At 38.7% G+C, this 16,502-nt stretch overlaps 1 protein-coding gene across 9 annotated transcripts in view; it reads right to left on the bottom strand.

Annotated features, from left to right (window-relative positions):
- Tfdp2 (transcription factor Dp-2) overlaps nt 1-12,683 on the bottom strand; it is a 163,240-nt gene extending 150,557 nt beyond the window's left edge. For 4 of the 9 annotated variants that reach the window (XM_058574942.1, XM_058574939.1, XM_058574943.1 and 1 more), the window contains exons 1-2: nt 12,546-12,675; nt 4,572-4,627 (exon numbers count right to left, since the gene is read on the bottom strand). The gene's annotated coding sequence lies outside the window, so the exon portion shown is untranslated. Of the gene's footprint in view, nt 1-4,571; nt 4,628-12,545 lie in introns of all 9 variants that reach the window. The other 5 variants (XM_046431738.2, XM_046431740.2, XM_046431741.2 and 2 more) reach the window with 2 other exon arrangements.
- Between the last annotated feature and the right edge of the window lie 3,819 nt (nt 12,684-16,502).

Genomic DNA, 16,502 nt, shown 5'->3' with positions numbered 1-16,502 from the left:
ATATGGATTTCCAGTTTTCCCGGCAAGCACTTTTTGTTGAAGAGGCTATCTTTTCTCCAATTTATGTTTTTGGCACCTTTGTCTAATATGTGGCTCAGTGGCAGAGCGCTTGCCTCGCACGCATGAAGCACTGGGTTTGATCCTCAGCACCACATAAAAATAAATAAAGGTACTGTGTCCATCTACAACTAATATTGACCTCTTATCAAATATGATTTTCAAATATTTTCTGACATTCCATGGTTGCCTTTCACTCTGCTGATGGTATCCTTTGGTGTATAAAAGTTTTTAGTTTTGATGTAGTCCAACTTATTTTTTTCTTTATTGCCTGGCTTTTGTGGTCCTATCCAAGTAATCACTGCCAAATCCAATGTATAAAGCTTTTCCCATGGTTTCTTCTAACCATTTTATACTTTAAGGTCTTACATTTGGACCTTTGATTCATGTTAACTTTTGCATATAGTATAAAGATCTAACTTTGACATATGAATATACAGTTTTCCTAACATGATTTGCTGAAATGAATGAATGTCCTTTCCCCACTGAACAGTCTTGGCACCCTTGTATCATTTGCCCATACATTTGAGGGTTTTTTCCTGGGCTATTTTATGTCTGTCTATATGCCAAAACTATAAGTTTTGATTACTATAGCTTTGTTTTTTTGTTTTGTTTTGTTTTAATTTTTTTTAGTTGTTTTATGGGCCTTTATTTTATTTATTTATATGTGGTGCTGAGAATAGAACCCAGTGCCTCACACATGTGAGGTAAGCACTCTACCACTGAGCCACGACCCCAGCCCAATATAGCTTTGTAATAAGTTTTAAAATCAGTAAATGTGAGATGTTCAACTTTGTTCTTCATTTCTAAAATTGTTTTGGTTATTCAGGGTCCCTGGAAATACCATATGAATTTTGGGATGGATTTTTTAACTTCTACAAAAAGAAGTGTCATTGGAATTTTTATAGGGAATGGCACTGAATCTGTATCTTGCTTTGGGTAATACTGGTATTTAATGATTTGAAGTCTTCCAATGCAATAACTCAGGACAGCTTTCCAATTATTTGTATCACTTTGCTAAATTTGTTTATTAATTAATTCTAACAGATTGGGGAGTTTTGTGAAATCTTTAAGGTGTTTTCTCATATAGGACCATATCATCTGCGAAGAACGATAATTTTACTTCTTCCTTTCCAATCTGGATGCCTTCTACTTCTTTTTCTTGTCTAACTGCTCTGGCTAGGACATCCAGTATTAGGACAAAAGTGGTGAAAGTGGACATCATTGTCTTGTTCCTGATCTTACAGGAAAAAATTTCAGTTTTTCACCATTGAGTATGATATCAGCTGTTTGGCTTGCATATAGGCTATTATTATGTAAAGGCACTTTCCTTCTATTCCTACTTTCTTGAGTGTTTTTATCATAAGAGGTTGTTAAATTCTATCAAAGATTATTTCTATAACAATGGAAAAGACTGCGTATGTGTGTTACCTGAGATTAAAACCAGAGTCTTGCATGTGCTAGGCAAGTACTCTACCACAGAGCTACATATCCCACCAAGGCTAGCCTCAAACTTACAATCCTCTTGCTTCAATGCCCTGAGTAGCTGAGAAGATGGACTTTTCAATAAATAAATGGTAATGAATAGTTACTTGGAAAATGATAAAATTAAATCCACATTTTACAACATATATAAGAATGAACTCCAGAAGGATTAAATATTTAAATGTAAAACATGAAAGCAAGTAACCAAACAATTGAGATAAAAAATTAGCAATAAAAATATTGATATAATTAATTCTTTAACATAATGCTATTTGAAAGAAAGATACATCATTTTTGTTTTATTTACCAAAATATACCATAAATATTGGACAAACCAAAAAACAATGGACATTCTGATCAGTAATCTCAGAAGTATCAGGGTCATGAAAGACCAAGAAAAACTAAAGGGTATTATTAGAAAAAGAAAAGACTAAGGAGAAAGTAATTGTATGTAGATCTTAGAATCCCTGAACAGAAAAACTAGTAAAATTTAAATCAGGTCTGAATTTTTAGTTAATAATATTGTACATTATCATGTTACCCTTGATAATTATACGGTCACATGCTGCTTGATAAAAGGAATAATTCTGAGAAATGTGTCATTAGGTGGTTATTACATTGTGTGAACATCATAGATTATAATCACACAAACCTAAATCATATAGCCTCCCACATGAGGCTATATCATGTATACATATGGCATAGCCTATTGCTCCTAGAGCTATGATGAACAAAACATGGGATTAAATAAGCATAAGAGACTCAATAAACATGAGTGTATGAGGTTGCTGCCAACATAACAAGGAATAGTGTTTTACAGCAAATTTTTTTTTTTTTGGGGGGGGGGTGGTGGTACTAGGGATTGAACTCAGTGGCACTCTACAATTGATCTCTACATCCATATATTTATTTATTTATTTTTACAGGGGTACCAGGGATTGAACACAGGGGCACTTAGCCACTGAGCCACATTCCCAGCCCTATTTTGTATTTTATTTAAAGACAGGGTCTCACTGAGTTGCTTAGGGCCGTTGCTGAGGCTGGCTTTGAACTCATGATCCTCCTGCCTCAGCCTCCTGAGCTGCTGGGATTACAGTCATGTGCCACCACTCCTGGCTATTTATTTTTATTTTGAGACAGGTTCTCTCTAAAGTGGTAGAGCACTTGCCTAGCATGTGTGAGGCACTGGGTTTGATTCTCAGCACCACATATAAATAAATAAAATAAAGATCCATTGACAACTAAAAAATATTTTTAAAAAATTTAAAAAAGAAGTCAGTAAACTTCCCATGGGGAAGAAGGGAGATGGTAACAGTCTGGTTCTGGATCTAGGATGATGGTTACATAGATACATTTAGTTAATGAAAATTCATCAAGCCATATATTACTCGTATAAATTTTTTAAATCTATTGTGGTTCCTCCAAAAAGCATTTAACATAGTTTTACCTATGGGACTAAAAATATGAGAAAGACTTTCAGAAATTAACAAATTGAAAACAGCCAAATATTAATTCAGGTAGTTAAAAAACAAAGACTGTAGGCCCAGAAAAGTCCAGAAAGCACAACTGATCTACTTCCTTTCCTGATCTTTAGCACCTGTTTTGTTTTCTTGAAGAAATATGAGAATTTGTGAAAGAGCTAAGAATAAAAATAAATAAAAAATGCCTTACTGGAGAGCTATGAGACCCAGTAAGACTCACATACAGTTAGTATCAGAAAAAATAATCTGTGAGGGGCTGGGGTTATGGCTCAGTGGTAGAGCACTTGCCTAGCATGCTGAAGCACTTAGTTCTATCTTCAGTACCACATTTTAAAAAATAAATAAATAAAATAAAATAAAGGTATTTAAAAGAAAATATAAACTGTGAGCGTTTCCTATTTTGTTCATATTTTACACATAAAAATTTTCCAAGCCAACTACAGCAGCATATGCTTGTGATTCCAGTTACTTAGAAGGCTGAGGCAGGAGGATCATAAGTTCAACAGAAACCCTGTCTCAAAATAAAACTTAAGGTCTGGGGAATGCAGCTCAGTGGTAGCGCACTTGCCTAGCATATTAAGGCCATGGGTTTAATTCCCAGCACTGCAAAGAATAAAATTAAATTAAATTTAAAGGGCTGGGACTTCAGCATACATTATAAGAACAATTCCCTTACATGCATGATGCCCTAGGTTCAATCACAAGCACCATGGGGGGAAAAAAAAGTTCACCTTTTCCATTGTTACACAAATAATCTTAGACATAATTTAACACCTTTCTATGGTAAAAACACTCAAGAAAGTAGGAATAAAAGTGAAACCCTGTCGCAAAATAATTTTTTTTTTAAATGTTGGGGATGTACTTCAGTGATAAGAATGCTCCTCGGTTCATTCCCTAGTTCTGCAGAGGGGGAAATTTTTTTTTTTTTTAACCAAAAGCAGACTAGTTACTTAAGACAGATACAGATCAATTACAAAATTCACCAAATCACCATCATCACAACATGAAAAAAATACATTCTGCCAACTGCTGTAGGAATCTAATAACTAACTAGATGGTGGGCTGAAAATTACTATACCCTTGCAGTAGTTAAAAATGAGAAAGAAAATCAGAAAATGTTTTACAAGATTAGTGAATGAAATTAATATCATAGAGTTTTTTTTCACTCAGTGGGTGTGGTGGTGCACACCTGTAATCTCAGCAAGCTCAGGAGGCTGAGGCAGGAGGATCACAAATTCAAAGCCAGCCTCAGAAACTTAGCAAGGCCCTAAACAAGGCACTTAGTGAGACCCTGTCTCAAAATTTAAAAATAAAAAGGACTGGGGATGTGGCTCAATGGTTGAACACCCTGGGTTCAATTCCCATATCAAAATATAAAAAAAACCTGAATTAAATTCTTTCTTACAGGGAAAACTACTAAATTTGTATGTGTGTGTGCCTGTGTGTGTATTAAACACATACATACCTACATATAGACAAACATATACATATATATATATAATATTTAGTAATACCTTTATACGTAGACAGTAATACCTATATACATACCTAGACAGTCTAACAAAGCTTTGTTTAGAAGTTCGTGAGAAAGCTTCAATGGAAACCTAGAATTAAAAATAAAGTGCTATATTTTCTATTTGATGATAGAGACACTACTCTGTTTTCAATTACACTAAATTTCTGGTTACATACCCAACTTACCAGATATGCCCATTTCCCTATTCATAACAGCATCCTTGACCACAGCATCTTTGACTATGAAGTACAAAGGTTTTACTAGATATGACACTCCTGCTCTGTGACTAACATTACTATTATATTTTTAATCTTTTACCTTTTGGAACACTTTTAGCTTTTTTTTCTTCTTTCGTAACAATTTTAACATTTCACATCATTCATGATATCCTTTAGCCTCCATATAATTTGTGCATCTATGGTGCTAGGGATTGAACTCGGGACCTCACACATGCTAGGCAAGCACTCTTCCACTAAGCTACACCCCCAGTCCCCTATCTATAATTTTTTTAATAATCAAAAGAACTTGTTTCCAGGAGCATGCCTGTAATCTCGGCAATTTGGGGGTGCTGAGGTCAGCCTCAGCAATTTAGCAAGGCCCTAAGCAACTTGGCAAGACCCGGTCTCAAAATAAAAATAAAAAAGGGCTGAGGATGTTGATCAGTGGTAAAGCACCTCTGGATGCAATCCCCAGTACCCAAAAGCAAAATAAAAGAAGCTGTAAAGTGTTCTATATGTATGATAAGAATTGTGATGCATTCCAGTGTCATATGTAAACAAAAAAAATAAAAAGCTGTAACATGTAGCCAGAGGACATATAGGCCTTACAAAAAATGATATATTTATGTTGCAAAGAAGAAGTAAATTTAACAGTATACATCTTATCTAAGTACATACTTATTTCTATTCACAATATGCTTATCACATCGCAAGCTCATAATCACACAACCAATTAAATGAAATATAATTCAGTCAGGCACAGTGGCACATGCCTATAATTCCAGCAGCTCAGGAGGCTAGGCAGGAGGACCACAAGTTCAAAGACAGCCTCAGCAACTTATCAAGGCCCTAAGCAACTTATTGAAATCCTGTCTCTAAATAAAAACTAAAAAGGGCTGGGGATGTGGCTCAGTGGTTAAGCATCCCTGGATTCAATTCCCAGTACAAAAAAAAAAAAACAAACAAAAACCAAATTTCTCCCTTTTTGCATATAGGACTCTTTGAGGACTGAGACTTTATCATGCCCCTTTGTCAACTCAGCGTCTCATAAAGTGCTGGTAACATAGTAAACATTCTTAAATGTCTGTGGAGTGACTCACACAAAGACCACTGGTGGGGAGCCACCATCCCTCTATGCCTTCAATCTGGATGCTGCTTCATGCCATCCCTAAGAATAGGAAGGTTAAAAAGGCTTGAGGCACTGAGGATGTAACTCAGTATCAAAACATGCACCAAGCATGCCCAAGGCCCTGGGTTCAGTCCCACCTATGGGCACACAGGCACATAGGAATACACACACACACACACACACACACAGATGCAGATACACATAGGCTTAAATTTTAAAAGGTAGTAAACAAAAGGTAAAACAGAATGAGAGAGTTGGGGTAAGGACTCAAAATTATTAAAATTCTAATTAGATAATTATATATTATCTCAATAGGGAAGAAAAGACTTTAAAAAGACAGGAGACAGAAAGACTGGAAGTCAGTCAATAGAAAGCTATTACAGTAGTCCTTTGAAAAAAGGAATGATAAAGGGCTAGGGTTGTGGCTCAGTGGTAGAGCGCTTGCCTAGCATGTGTGAGGCACTGGGTTCGAATCTCAGCTCCACATATAAATAAATGAATAAAATAAAATTCCATCAAGATCTTAAAAAAAATAATTAAGGGGCTGGGGTTGTGGCTCAGCGATAGAGCACTGGGTTCAATCCTCAGCACCATATAAAAATATAATAAACGTATTGTGTCCAACTACAATTAAAACATTTTTTAAAAATACTAATAATTTTTAAAAAAGGAATGATAAACCAGGCACGGTGGTGCATACCTGCAATGCCAGTGGCTTGGGAGGCTGAGGCAGGAGGATCACAAGTTCAAAGCCAGCCTCAGCAACTTAACAAGGCCCTAATCAAGTTAGCAAGATGCTGCCTCTAAATAAAAAATAAAAAAGGCTGGCAATATGGCTCAGTGGTTAAGCACCTCTGGACTTAATCCCTGGTGAAAGAAAGGGAGGAAGGAAGAAAAAAAGGAGGGATGGAGGGGAAAAGAAAAAGAAAGAAAAAGGGGGCTGGGGTTATAGCTCAGTGACAGAGCACTTGCCTAGCATGTGTAAGGTACTGGGTTCAATCCTCAGCACCACATATAAATAAATAAATAAAATGAAGGTATTATGTCCATCTACAATTAAAAAAAAATTAAAGAAAAAAGACAAATGAGGGCTGGGGTTGTGGCTCAGTGGTAGAGTGCTCGCCTCACACGTGCGAGACCCAGGGTTCAATCCTCAGCACCACATATAAATAAATGAGTGAAATAAAGGTATTGTGTGCAACTACAACTAAAAAATAAATATTAAAAAAAAAAAGAAAAGAAAAAAGACAAATGAGGGCTGGGATTGTGGCTCAGCGGTAAAGCACTCACCTAGCACGTGCGAGGCCCTGGGTTCAATCCTCAGCACCACATAAAAATAAATAAATAAAATAATGATATTGTGTCCAACTACAACTAAAAAGAAAAAAGACAAATGATAGCTGGGTGCAGTGATATACTCGTGTATTCCCAATGGCTCAGCAAACTGAGGCAGAAGGATCATAAGTTCAAGGTTACCCTCAGCAATTTAGTGAGGCCTTAAGCAAGTTAGTGAGACAATGAAAAAGGTTGGGAATGTAACTCAGTGGTAAAGCGCCTCTGGGTTCAATCCTAGTTCCACCACCAAAAAAAAAAAAAAGGAAAGAGCCCAGACCACAGTAACAACAGTAGAAATGGAAAGAAGTTGACGGAGATGAGTTTTTTGCTTCAGGCATCTCTATCAAGAAAAATCTCTTCAGCTTGGATGGGATAAATTAGCTTTAGAATCCTACACAAAATGGGCATGGGAGTTAACAGAAACCAAAGCTCAATATGAATGAGAAGACAAATAAAGAGTCTCTTAGTGTTCTTAAGCAAGTTTTCAACAAAATATATTGCTCCAGATAAAAATTCCACACAGTAGTTAGCACTCATTTAGAAACTATGGGATCAGGAGAGGTTGACAGAAGACTAAGGCAAGAAAATATAGTACTGTTGTTCAAAAAAAGAGAAATGAGATCCTGCCAAATACTGATCACTGAAATTCAATGAAATTCCCATCAAGATTCTAGAATTATTATTTAAAGAAGTTCATGAACACTTAGAAAAAAATAGTAATCAACATACATTACTGGAAAGTAGTATGGTCTCATTAATGCCAAGTAATGACAAATTAAAGCTCTTTTTCTGAGTTACTAAGTTGACTAGATATAAATTTATTTTATTTTTTTTAATATTTATTTTTTAGTTTTCGGTGGACACAACATCTTTATTTTATTTTTATGTGGTGCTGAGGATCAAACCCAGCACCCCGCACATGCCAGGAGAGCACGCTACCGCTTGAGCCACATCCCCAGCCCTAGATATAAATTTAAAAACAAAACAGGTATATAAAATCTGAATTCTAATAAATCAACTATCAAGGTTCCTCATATATTTCTTGTAAAAACTTGGAAATATTTGAGTTGCATCATAATAAACTGGTTAAATTTGACCAATCTGAAACAAAGAATTAAATAAAAATTTTACATTCTTCAGAAAGGCAAGAACTCTGCTCTTAGTACTGTGTAATCAACATTTTCATAAAGTTTTGCAAAACAGCAACGCCAGCATTATCAAATTCACAGTTTATCAAACATAATTTGGCATTTACCGGATGACCAACTCAGGTCATTTTTTTTAAATGTCAATTAAAATGGAAACATTCTGATAAGAAAATTTTAATACAGACAAATGCAAAGCTCTACCAAAAAAGATTCCATTAAAGAATTAGGAGAGGGGGCTGGGGTTGTGGCTCAGAGGTAGAGCACTCGCCACCTAGCACGTGAGAATCCCTGGGTTCAATTCTCAGCACCACATAAAAACAAATAAACGAAAAATAAATAAAATAAAAGTATTAAAAACAATAATAATAATAATTAGGAGAGCATGACTGAAAATTGGGGAAAGGAGGGTAGTGGGTCCTACTGGAAAAAAAAAAAAATTAGAAAAGCATGACCAAAACAACCCAAGGAAATTTAGTTGACTATAAAATCAGTTATAATGTTACACACAGAGAGAGCAATTAGATGCCAGGGAACATTCTGAACTCTTTACATATATATTAATTTAATTTTTAAAACAACCCTTTGAGAGAAGTACTACTATTAACCCCATTTTATAGATAAGGAAACTAAAACTCACCATGTTACATAATTAAATCAAGGTTGTTCAGTCAATAAACTGTAGAGGCAGAACTTAAACCCAAGAAGGTTAGTCCACAATTTATCTTCCTAATCAGTACATTACTGTGAATTAGTGTGATGTGGTCGCCTTTTTTTTTTTTTTTTTTGGTACCAGGTGGAGGCTTAACCACTGAGCCACATCCCAGCCCTTTCTATATTTTGTTTAGAGACAAGGTCTCACTAAGTTACTTAGGACCTTACTAAATCACCAAGGCTGGCTTTAAACTTTTAATCCTCCTGCCTCAACCTCCCCAGTCGCTGGTTTTGAAGTACCTTCTTTAAAACCAGAGCCAGGCGCTGTGGTGCCCACCTGTAAAGCCATCCTCAGCAATTTAGCGAGACCCCATATAAAATGAAAACTAAAAAATGCATGAGGATGTAACTCAGTGATTAATAGCCCAGTACCATAACAATAATAATAATACCAGAGAGGAAGCCCCGGGTGAGTAGCTCAGCCAATCAAAGGGCTAAGGCAAATTGGGCACACTCCTGTAATACCAGCAGCTCTGAAGGCTAAGGAGGACTGTGAGTTCAAAGCCAGCCTCAGCAAAAGGCACTAAGCAACTCAGTGAAACCCTGTCTCTAAATAAAATACAAAATAGGGCTGGGGATGTAGCAATGGACAAGTGCCCCAGAGTTCAATCTCCCATAACAAAAAAAAAAAAAAAAGGCTAAGGCTAAGGCAAAAGGACCACAAATTCAAGTCTGGCGTCAGCAATTTAGTGAGAACCTATCTCAAAATTAAAAAGACTAGAGATGTAACTCTGTGGAAAAGCACTCTTGAGTTCAATCCCCAGCACCAAACAAAAAAACAGAGATAATTTAAGATCTTCTATACTAGTTAATACCTAATTTGATGTACCATACTTATAAGAATATGAATGAACTAAATAAATTCTTTAAAAAGCCATCAGTACCATGAAGAGGTTCAATTCAAATGAAAACAATGTCAGAAAAGTCATTAGAAGAGGTTAAAACTGAGAATGTTGGGCTGAAAATATAGCTCAGTTGATAGAGTGCTTGACAAGCATGCACAAAGTCCTGGGTTCAATCCCCAGCACTACCAAAAAGGAAAAAAAAAACAAAAACTGAGAATGTTCCTGAGCATGGTGGTACAAGCATCTAATCCCAGCAACTGGAAAGACAGGAAGACCTCAGGTTCCAAATCAGCCTCAGAAATTTATCAAGGCCCTAAGCAATTTAGCAAGACCCTGTCTCAAAACTAAAAGTAATTTTGTAACTCAGCAGTAAAGTGTCTGCGGGTTCAGTCACTAGTACAATACAAGGTAATACAGGCTGAGGATTCATTCACTTCACTTTAATGTGGGAAAAAAAAAAAAAAAAGATTGAGAATATTTGTCCAGAGAAGAAAAGAATGAGTGAAATATAAATATCTTCAAATATCTCAAAACTTAAATACAGAAGAGGCTAAACATATACAGTAAAGATACAACTTCCAATTCAATAAAAGAAATAATTTTATATAAATTAGAATTGTCCAAATCTCTGCTTCAGAAACTATGAGTTATCTCTCCAGAAAAACATACTAATGCAAATAATTTTGCTAAAAATTTCTAGAGGGTAACAAACCTACTTTTAAATCCATTTGTGACCCACACCTAGAGAATCGTGTATCCTAGATTAAAACAGAAAGCTTCAAGTATGAAGAGGCAAGTATATTTAATCATCTTTAAAATCCATTATACCTAAAAGAGTCTCAATCTACATTTTCTAGTTTCTTCTGAGATCCATTATGATACACACATCAATAAGTTTAAAAGATGACAAAAAAGACATTCATCCCATTTCAAGCAGTGCTGAGAGCACACAGCTCAGTTAAAAATGTTAGCTGCAAGGGAAAAACTTGCCACGTGCTATGTGGACTACACATTATCACTAGAGTGAGGGGGGAGGAATTATACGATCACAAAATTATTACACACTAGAAAATTCCAATTTCTTTCTTAATTAAACTAGAAACGAGGGAGGGGAACCCTGAAAAGTAAGAGTTCAAAAAGTATTGGGGTTTCTTAAAAATGTAAGTGCTGTGGTGCTGGGCAAGTGCACTGCCAGAACAGTGCTACAGACACCACATCTGCCATTAGACTCGACTAGTTCCAGGCACAAGATGTTCTAATAAATAACAAATACATTCAGAGCCAGTACACAAGTGTGACAGAACCTGGGGTCTAGGCATTTTTCTCCTGGTGCTCTTTGAGAATGAACATTGACATTAAGATTAAGTATAGTAATATGACAGCGATAAAGCTTTAGCTAAATTTACAGGCTAACCAATGAAATTGAAAAAGCAAGATGCAACTAGAATAGTTAAACTATTTTACATTTAATTTTGAACAGAGAAAAAGTCATGACTTTGTCGTGCAGGAAAAAAAAATGAATAACTTCAACTACATTTATTAGGTATGGGGGATTTCAAGGCATTAAGAGAAAACCAGTGGCCCAGGAAAAAATCAGGCGGGTAAAAATCAAACGAAAACACAAGACGTGGGGGAGAGTGGGGCAGGGGAAGAATCAGTTACTGATTTAGTAAAGGAAAGCAGATAAGTAGGAGAGGGAGTCAGAGCCTCGGAAATGGAATGAGGAAAAGTATTCAAGGACTGGGGAGTTTTCAGCAATGAATATGGAAACGGAATGAGGCTGTTAACAGTTTCAAAAGAGAAGGGAAACAAAGGGGGGGGAGTCCTTTTCAAAACTAGCATCCTCTGTAGTTAATAATAAAAATGCCTAACTCATGCTGGGCACTTAATACGTGTGGAGAGTCCAGTTGCAAGCGCATTCCATAGATTAGTCCCTTGACTCCCTCCCCCCCTCCACATAGGTAGGAACTACTATTTTACAGCTGAACAAACTGAGACCACACAATGCAAGGTAACACAGGCCGAGCGTGCATTCACTTCGTTGTACAGTCTCTTGGCGAAATCCTACGAAAATCTTGATAAGTTCTATGGAGAAACATCACAGTTTTCCATAATTTCTCAAAAGGTCTCTCTCTGGGCCCAAAAAGTGATCCTCTACTTTAGAGAAAAGTTCCCTTCTGGGGGTACATGAGGCTCTTCCAGATACACAAAGCTTTAGAACTCTAAGAAACACCTGGCAGAGACAGATGGAGGCTTGTGGGTTCGGAAAGGAAGAAAAGTCAGAAAACCAGGTTCAGAAGCCATCCTTCTCCGCCGAGGAGAAAGTAGCAAGCAGCCCTTCCCCTCTTCCACCAGGCGTGACTCAGGGACGTGACCTCCCCTAATGTGCTGTGTGTGTGTGTGTGTGTGTGTGTAAGTGGGTGACCCTCTCAGGCTTCCAATTCTCGTCCACACTCACGGGTTATTAGGCCAGGCCTGAAACAACCCGTGGGAATAAACAGATGCGACAGGGGTGGCGAGGAGGCCCCGGGGCTCAGGGAGGGAAACCTGCCCAAGCAGGCGCCGCGCCGGGTCCAAAGGGCCTCGGCAAGCAGGCCCGCGCCCTCTCCCCGGACCTTACCGCCGCTCGGATGCACAGGACCAGGCGGCCACGCGAGCCGGTCCGGCAGAGCCTGGGGCACGTCTTCTGGCGCCGCCGCTCCTCTGGCGCCCGCACTTGGCGGCAGTCGGGAATCCGTGGCCTGCCGGGTAGAGGCCCGGGAGATCGAGGCCCCGACCGAGCGCGCGCCCTCGAGCCTACCCAAAGAGAAAGGGTCAGGGCGCGCCCCGTGTGCCAGGCAGCGACGGCTGCACAGCCGAGGTCGCTGCCGACTCCGTCCGCCCTCACCCGACAGAGCTATTGCCCTGCTTCCCCCGCGCAAGCTTTGGCGGCGGAGCAGCACAGTGAGCGCCGATTGGCCCTCAGGATGCGTGACGCAAGGCGACGCTTCTCACTGATTGGCCAGGACGGCAGTGCGTGCAGGGAGTAAACAAACCCCGCCCCTAGGCTTCCCAAAGAGGGGAGGGGTCGAGATGAAGGACGGGACCTCTCGCGCTGGGCGCCGGCTCCCAGTTCCCCGGCTCTGGGGCGACCCAGCCGATACCCGGCTTTGGCCGGTCACTAGCACTCCTGCCGCCTTCTGCCCGCCTGAAACCTGAAATTTAGAAACACTCCCTGCCCCCTCTCCACCTTCTACCTCCTCACCACCCCCACTATCCCCATTCGGCTCCAAGGTGTGAATCTCTTTTCCATCCATCCCCCAAAGGAGGAAAATCCCATTCCTCTTGAAAAGAAGGGGACTGGGGCGGTTAATTCTCGGTCCCTAGGCCTTTGATGGGTCGCCCCAAGGGAGCAGCGAGAAGGGGGATGGGAATGGGTGACCCTGAAGTGAGGCCAAGCGTAGACTCAAATGGGCATCTTGAAATGTATGCAGACAGTGGATTAGAGATCACTGGGGATGTGGACGTTCTTCACTACCCAAGTAAGTTAAGATGCAAACTAGGCAAGGTAATCGGTGTCACTTGGAAGCTGAAGAGAACATCGCCTCACACACCCTCCCCCCACCCCCACCAAATTCCTATCATTTAATTCCCTATTAGAGCTTTTGTCCATTCCTGCATGTGTGAAACATCCCGTGTGAGCCTCATTGTGGAGGCTCAGATGTGAGTGACATGGAAGACGCCAACTTTAAAACGATAAATTAGATCTTTCTCATTTCAATCCGTTCAAATTTTATAGATCTTCTATACTGCCAAACACTATTTCTTGATGCTGGGGTACATCAGAAGTCAAGAGAAGAGACAAAAAAAAAATCCTACTTTCATTGAACTTATATCCTAGTAAGGTGAGAAAGATGATATGCAAAAGAAATAAGCAAAATTAAAACTCCTTTATATGCTGATATGTGCCATGAAAAAAAAAAAAAGCCGAGCTTCATTCTTAAATAGGGTGATGAGGAAAGGCAACACTGAGAAGTGCTATTTAAGTGGATACCTAAAGGAAAAGAGGAAGACAAAAAGAGCACATTTGGACCTCCCTGTGGAGTAGGGTGGAAAGACAGTTTCTGCACCATTGCTCATTGGCTAAGTCTTCAGGGTCCAAGAATGCCAAAAGCAGTCCTTCACTGGCTGACTCTGAAATGCAAAATCCCCAATAGAGTGACTGCATTTCCCAGTCATAAATCAATAAGGATTTTTTTAGTTTTACCGAGAAATTTAGTTAAGGCATTATATTCAAAGCATTTATTCAACACTTATATCACCCTAGGCACTAAAGATATGAAAATTAACAAGGCAGGGGAAAAAAAAAAAACCTCCATCCTCAAGAAACTAAATCTAGCAGGGGAGATAAACTACCACAATATGATGTATCAATAACCATAATGAAAGTAGACACAAAAAACGCTTGGGTTAAGGAGGGGAAAGGAGTAGGTGTTGCTGAGGACCTGTAAGTCCCCCTCTTAATCTATACAGAAAAGTCAGTACTAAATTTTGAAGTTATGCCCATTTGGGATTAATTTTCACGTTTTTGGGGAGTGGGTACTGGGGGTTGAACTCAGAGACACTCGACCATTGACCTACATCCCCAGCCCTATTTTGTATTTTATTTAAAGACAGGGTCTCACTGAGCTGCTTACCACCTTGCTTTTGCTGAGTCTGTCTTTGGATTCACCATCCTCCTATCTCAGCCTCCTGAGTGGCTGGGATTACAGGTGTGCACCACCACACCCAGCTACCTTTCACCTTTTTCTAAAGTGAAAGCTTGGAGATAACAGTAAGTTGAAATATGAAATTATTGATATTTGCCAATTTTCATATGGTTTAACTTACTGTTTTGTGGAGATAATATGAGGCTTTTCTTATGTAATGCCTATAGTAAGTGTTCATAAATGATGGCAGTTATCATACTGTAATATTGCCTTTGACAAAATGATTTAAGAGTCAACATTTCATAACATCTTCCAATGCCACAGAGTAAAATGGGCAATGAAAATTTCAAATTTTCCATATACTAGTTTGATCTAGCTGTGAATTTCCATGACCTAATCAGGGTATGCTGTAAAAGACAGTAAATGCTAGTTTCACAGCAGGCCAAGAAATTCAGAATAAGGAGGAACAGCTTGGTTTTGAAGCCAAAAACTGAAAGTTCTCCAGAACAGAATAAATTGTTGAGTTGCTATAGGGAAGATTCATGTAAATCAATTTGCCATTCCCACTCATGGTTTCAGCTTAGCAGTTTACACAATAATCAGCTTTCTGTCTTCCTTCTCTTTTTTTTCAACTAAGGTATCTTATTTCTTTTGAAAAGGAAATTAAAGCTTCCGCCATCTATAATGCTAGAGAATAGGTGTCTGAAGTGTGACAGCACACTTATTGATTTGGCAAACACTTATTAAGCACTTACTGTGTGCCAAGAACTGTGCAAGGAATTGGAAATTCAAACACAAATGTCCAAAGAGCGCCATTAATTGGTACTCCTGGTGCTTGGAACAATCCCCCAATTCACCCACAACTCACTTACCATGCCTTCTCATCTACAATTAAACACTTCTCCAGAAAAGCTTCCCTCAACTCCCCAACCCCAGCTCCTTTCCCAGAAAATTCTGTTTACCTTTCTAATAGATCCCCAGGGCTTAAGAGAAGCTTGATAGGTTTTACACTTCCTTATTGAATGGATGATAATGCTGCAGCCCAGCATGTTTGGAAAAAGAAGTCTAAATACAGTCTTCCCTAATTGTAAACATGTGAGCCACATAATTGCCAACAAAGAGAGGGCTATGAAAAAGACAGATATGTTACAGTTAACCTCAAGAATTTCCATGTGCATCCAGTTCCTACTGGAGGCTGCTTGGTGCAGGTGAAGGTATAGGACATCTGGGCCAGTGCCTTTCAAATTTTAATGTTCCTAGGGAATTCTTATTAAAATTTACAGAATAAGGTGGGTCCCACATCTGCATTTCCACCAAGCTTCCAAGGGATGCTCATCAGCCAAACATGACACTTTGAGTAGCAAGGTTCTTACTGACACCATTTTACATGCAGAAAGATATGCATTGCCAAAATAGTTCCAGATATGATTTTGTTTAAAAAAAAAATCATCTTTTTTTTACATTCAATCCACCTAGTGACTAACCCAAAAAATAAATAACACTGAAAAGTGTTAAATCTGGGTCCTGTCTTCCAGAAACAGTCTTACAATGCAAAGATTAATCACCAAATAGCACAGAATGAAATCAAAGCCTTGGAATTTTCTCAAGCAAAAATCCACCCTAGTTCATTTCAGGATTTTTGTTATAGCAACAATTCCACATCACCCTTCATAAAAGTAACCCCCCCCCCTTTTTTTTTTTCTTTTTGGTACCAGGGATTGAACCCATGAGCACTTAATGACCAAGTCACATCCTCAACCTTTTTTTTTTATATTTTATTAGAAACAGGGTCTCACTGAGTTGCTCAGGGCCTTGCTAAATTGCTAAGGCTGGCTTTGAACCTTTGATCCTCCTGCCTCAGCCTCCTGAGTCGCTGGGATTATGGGCCT

The sequence above is a fragment of the Marmota monax genome, unplaced genomic scaffold (genome assembly GCF_021218885.2).
Source record: "Marmota monax isolate L192 unplaced genomic scaffold, Marmota_monax_Labrador192_F-V1.1 WCK01_AAM20220418_F8-fsc00022, whole genome shotgun sequence".
Classification (NCBI taxonomy): domain Eukaryota; kingdom Metazoa; phylum Chordata; class Mammalia; order Rodentia; family Sciuridae; genus Marmota; species Marmota monax.
This window is presented reverse-complemented; position numbering and strand designations above follow the sequence as displayed.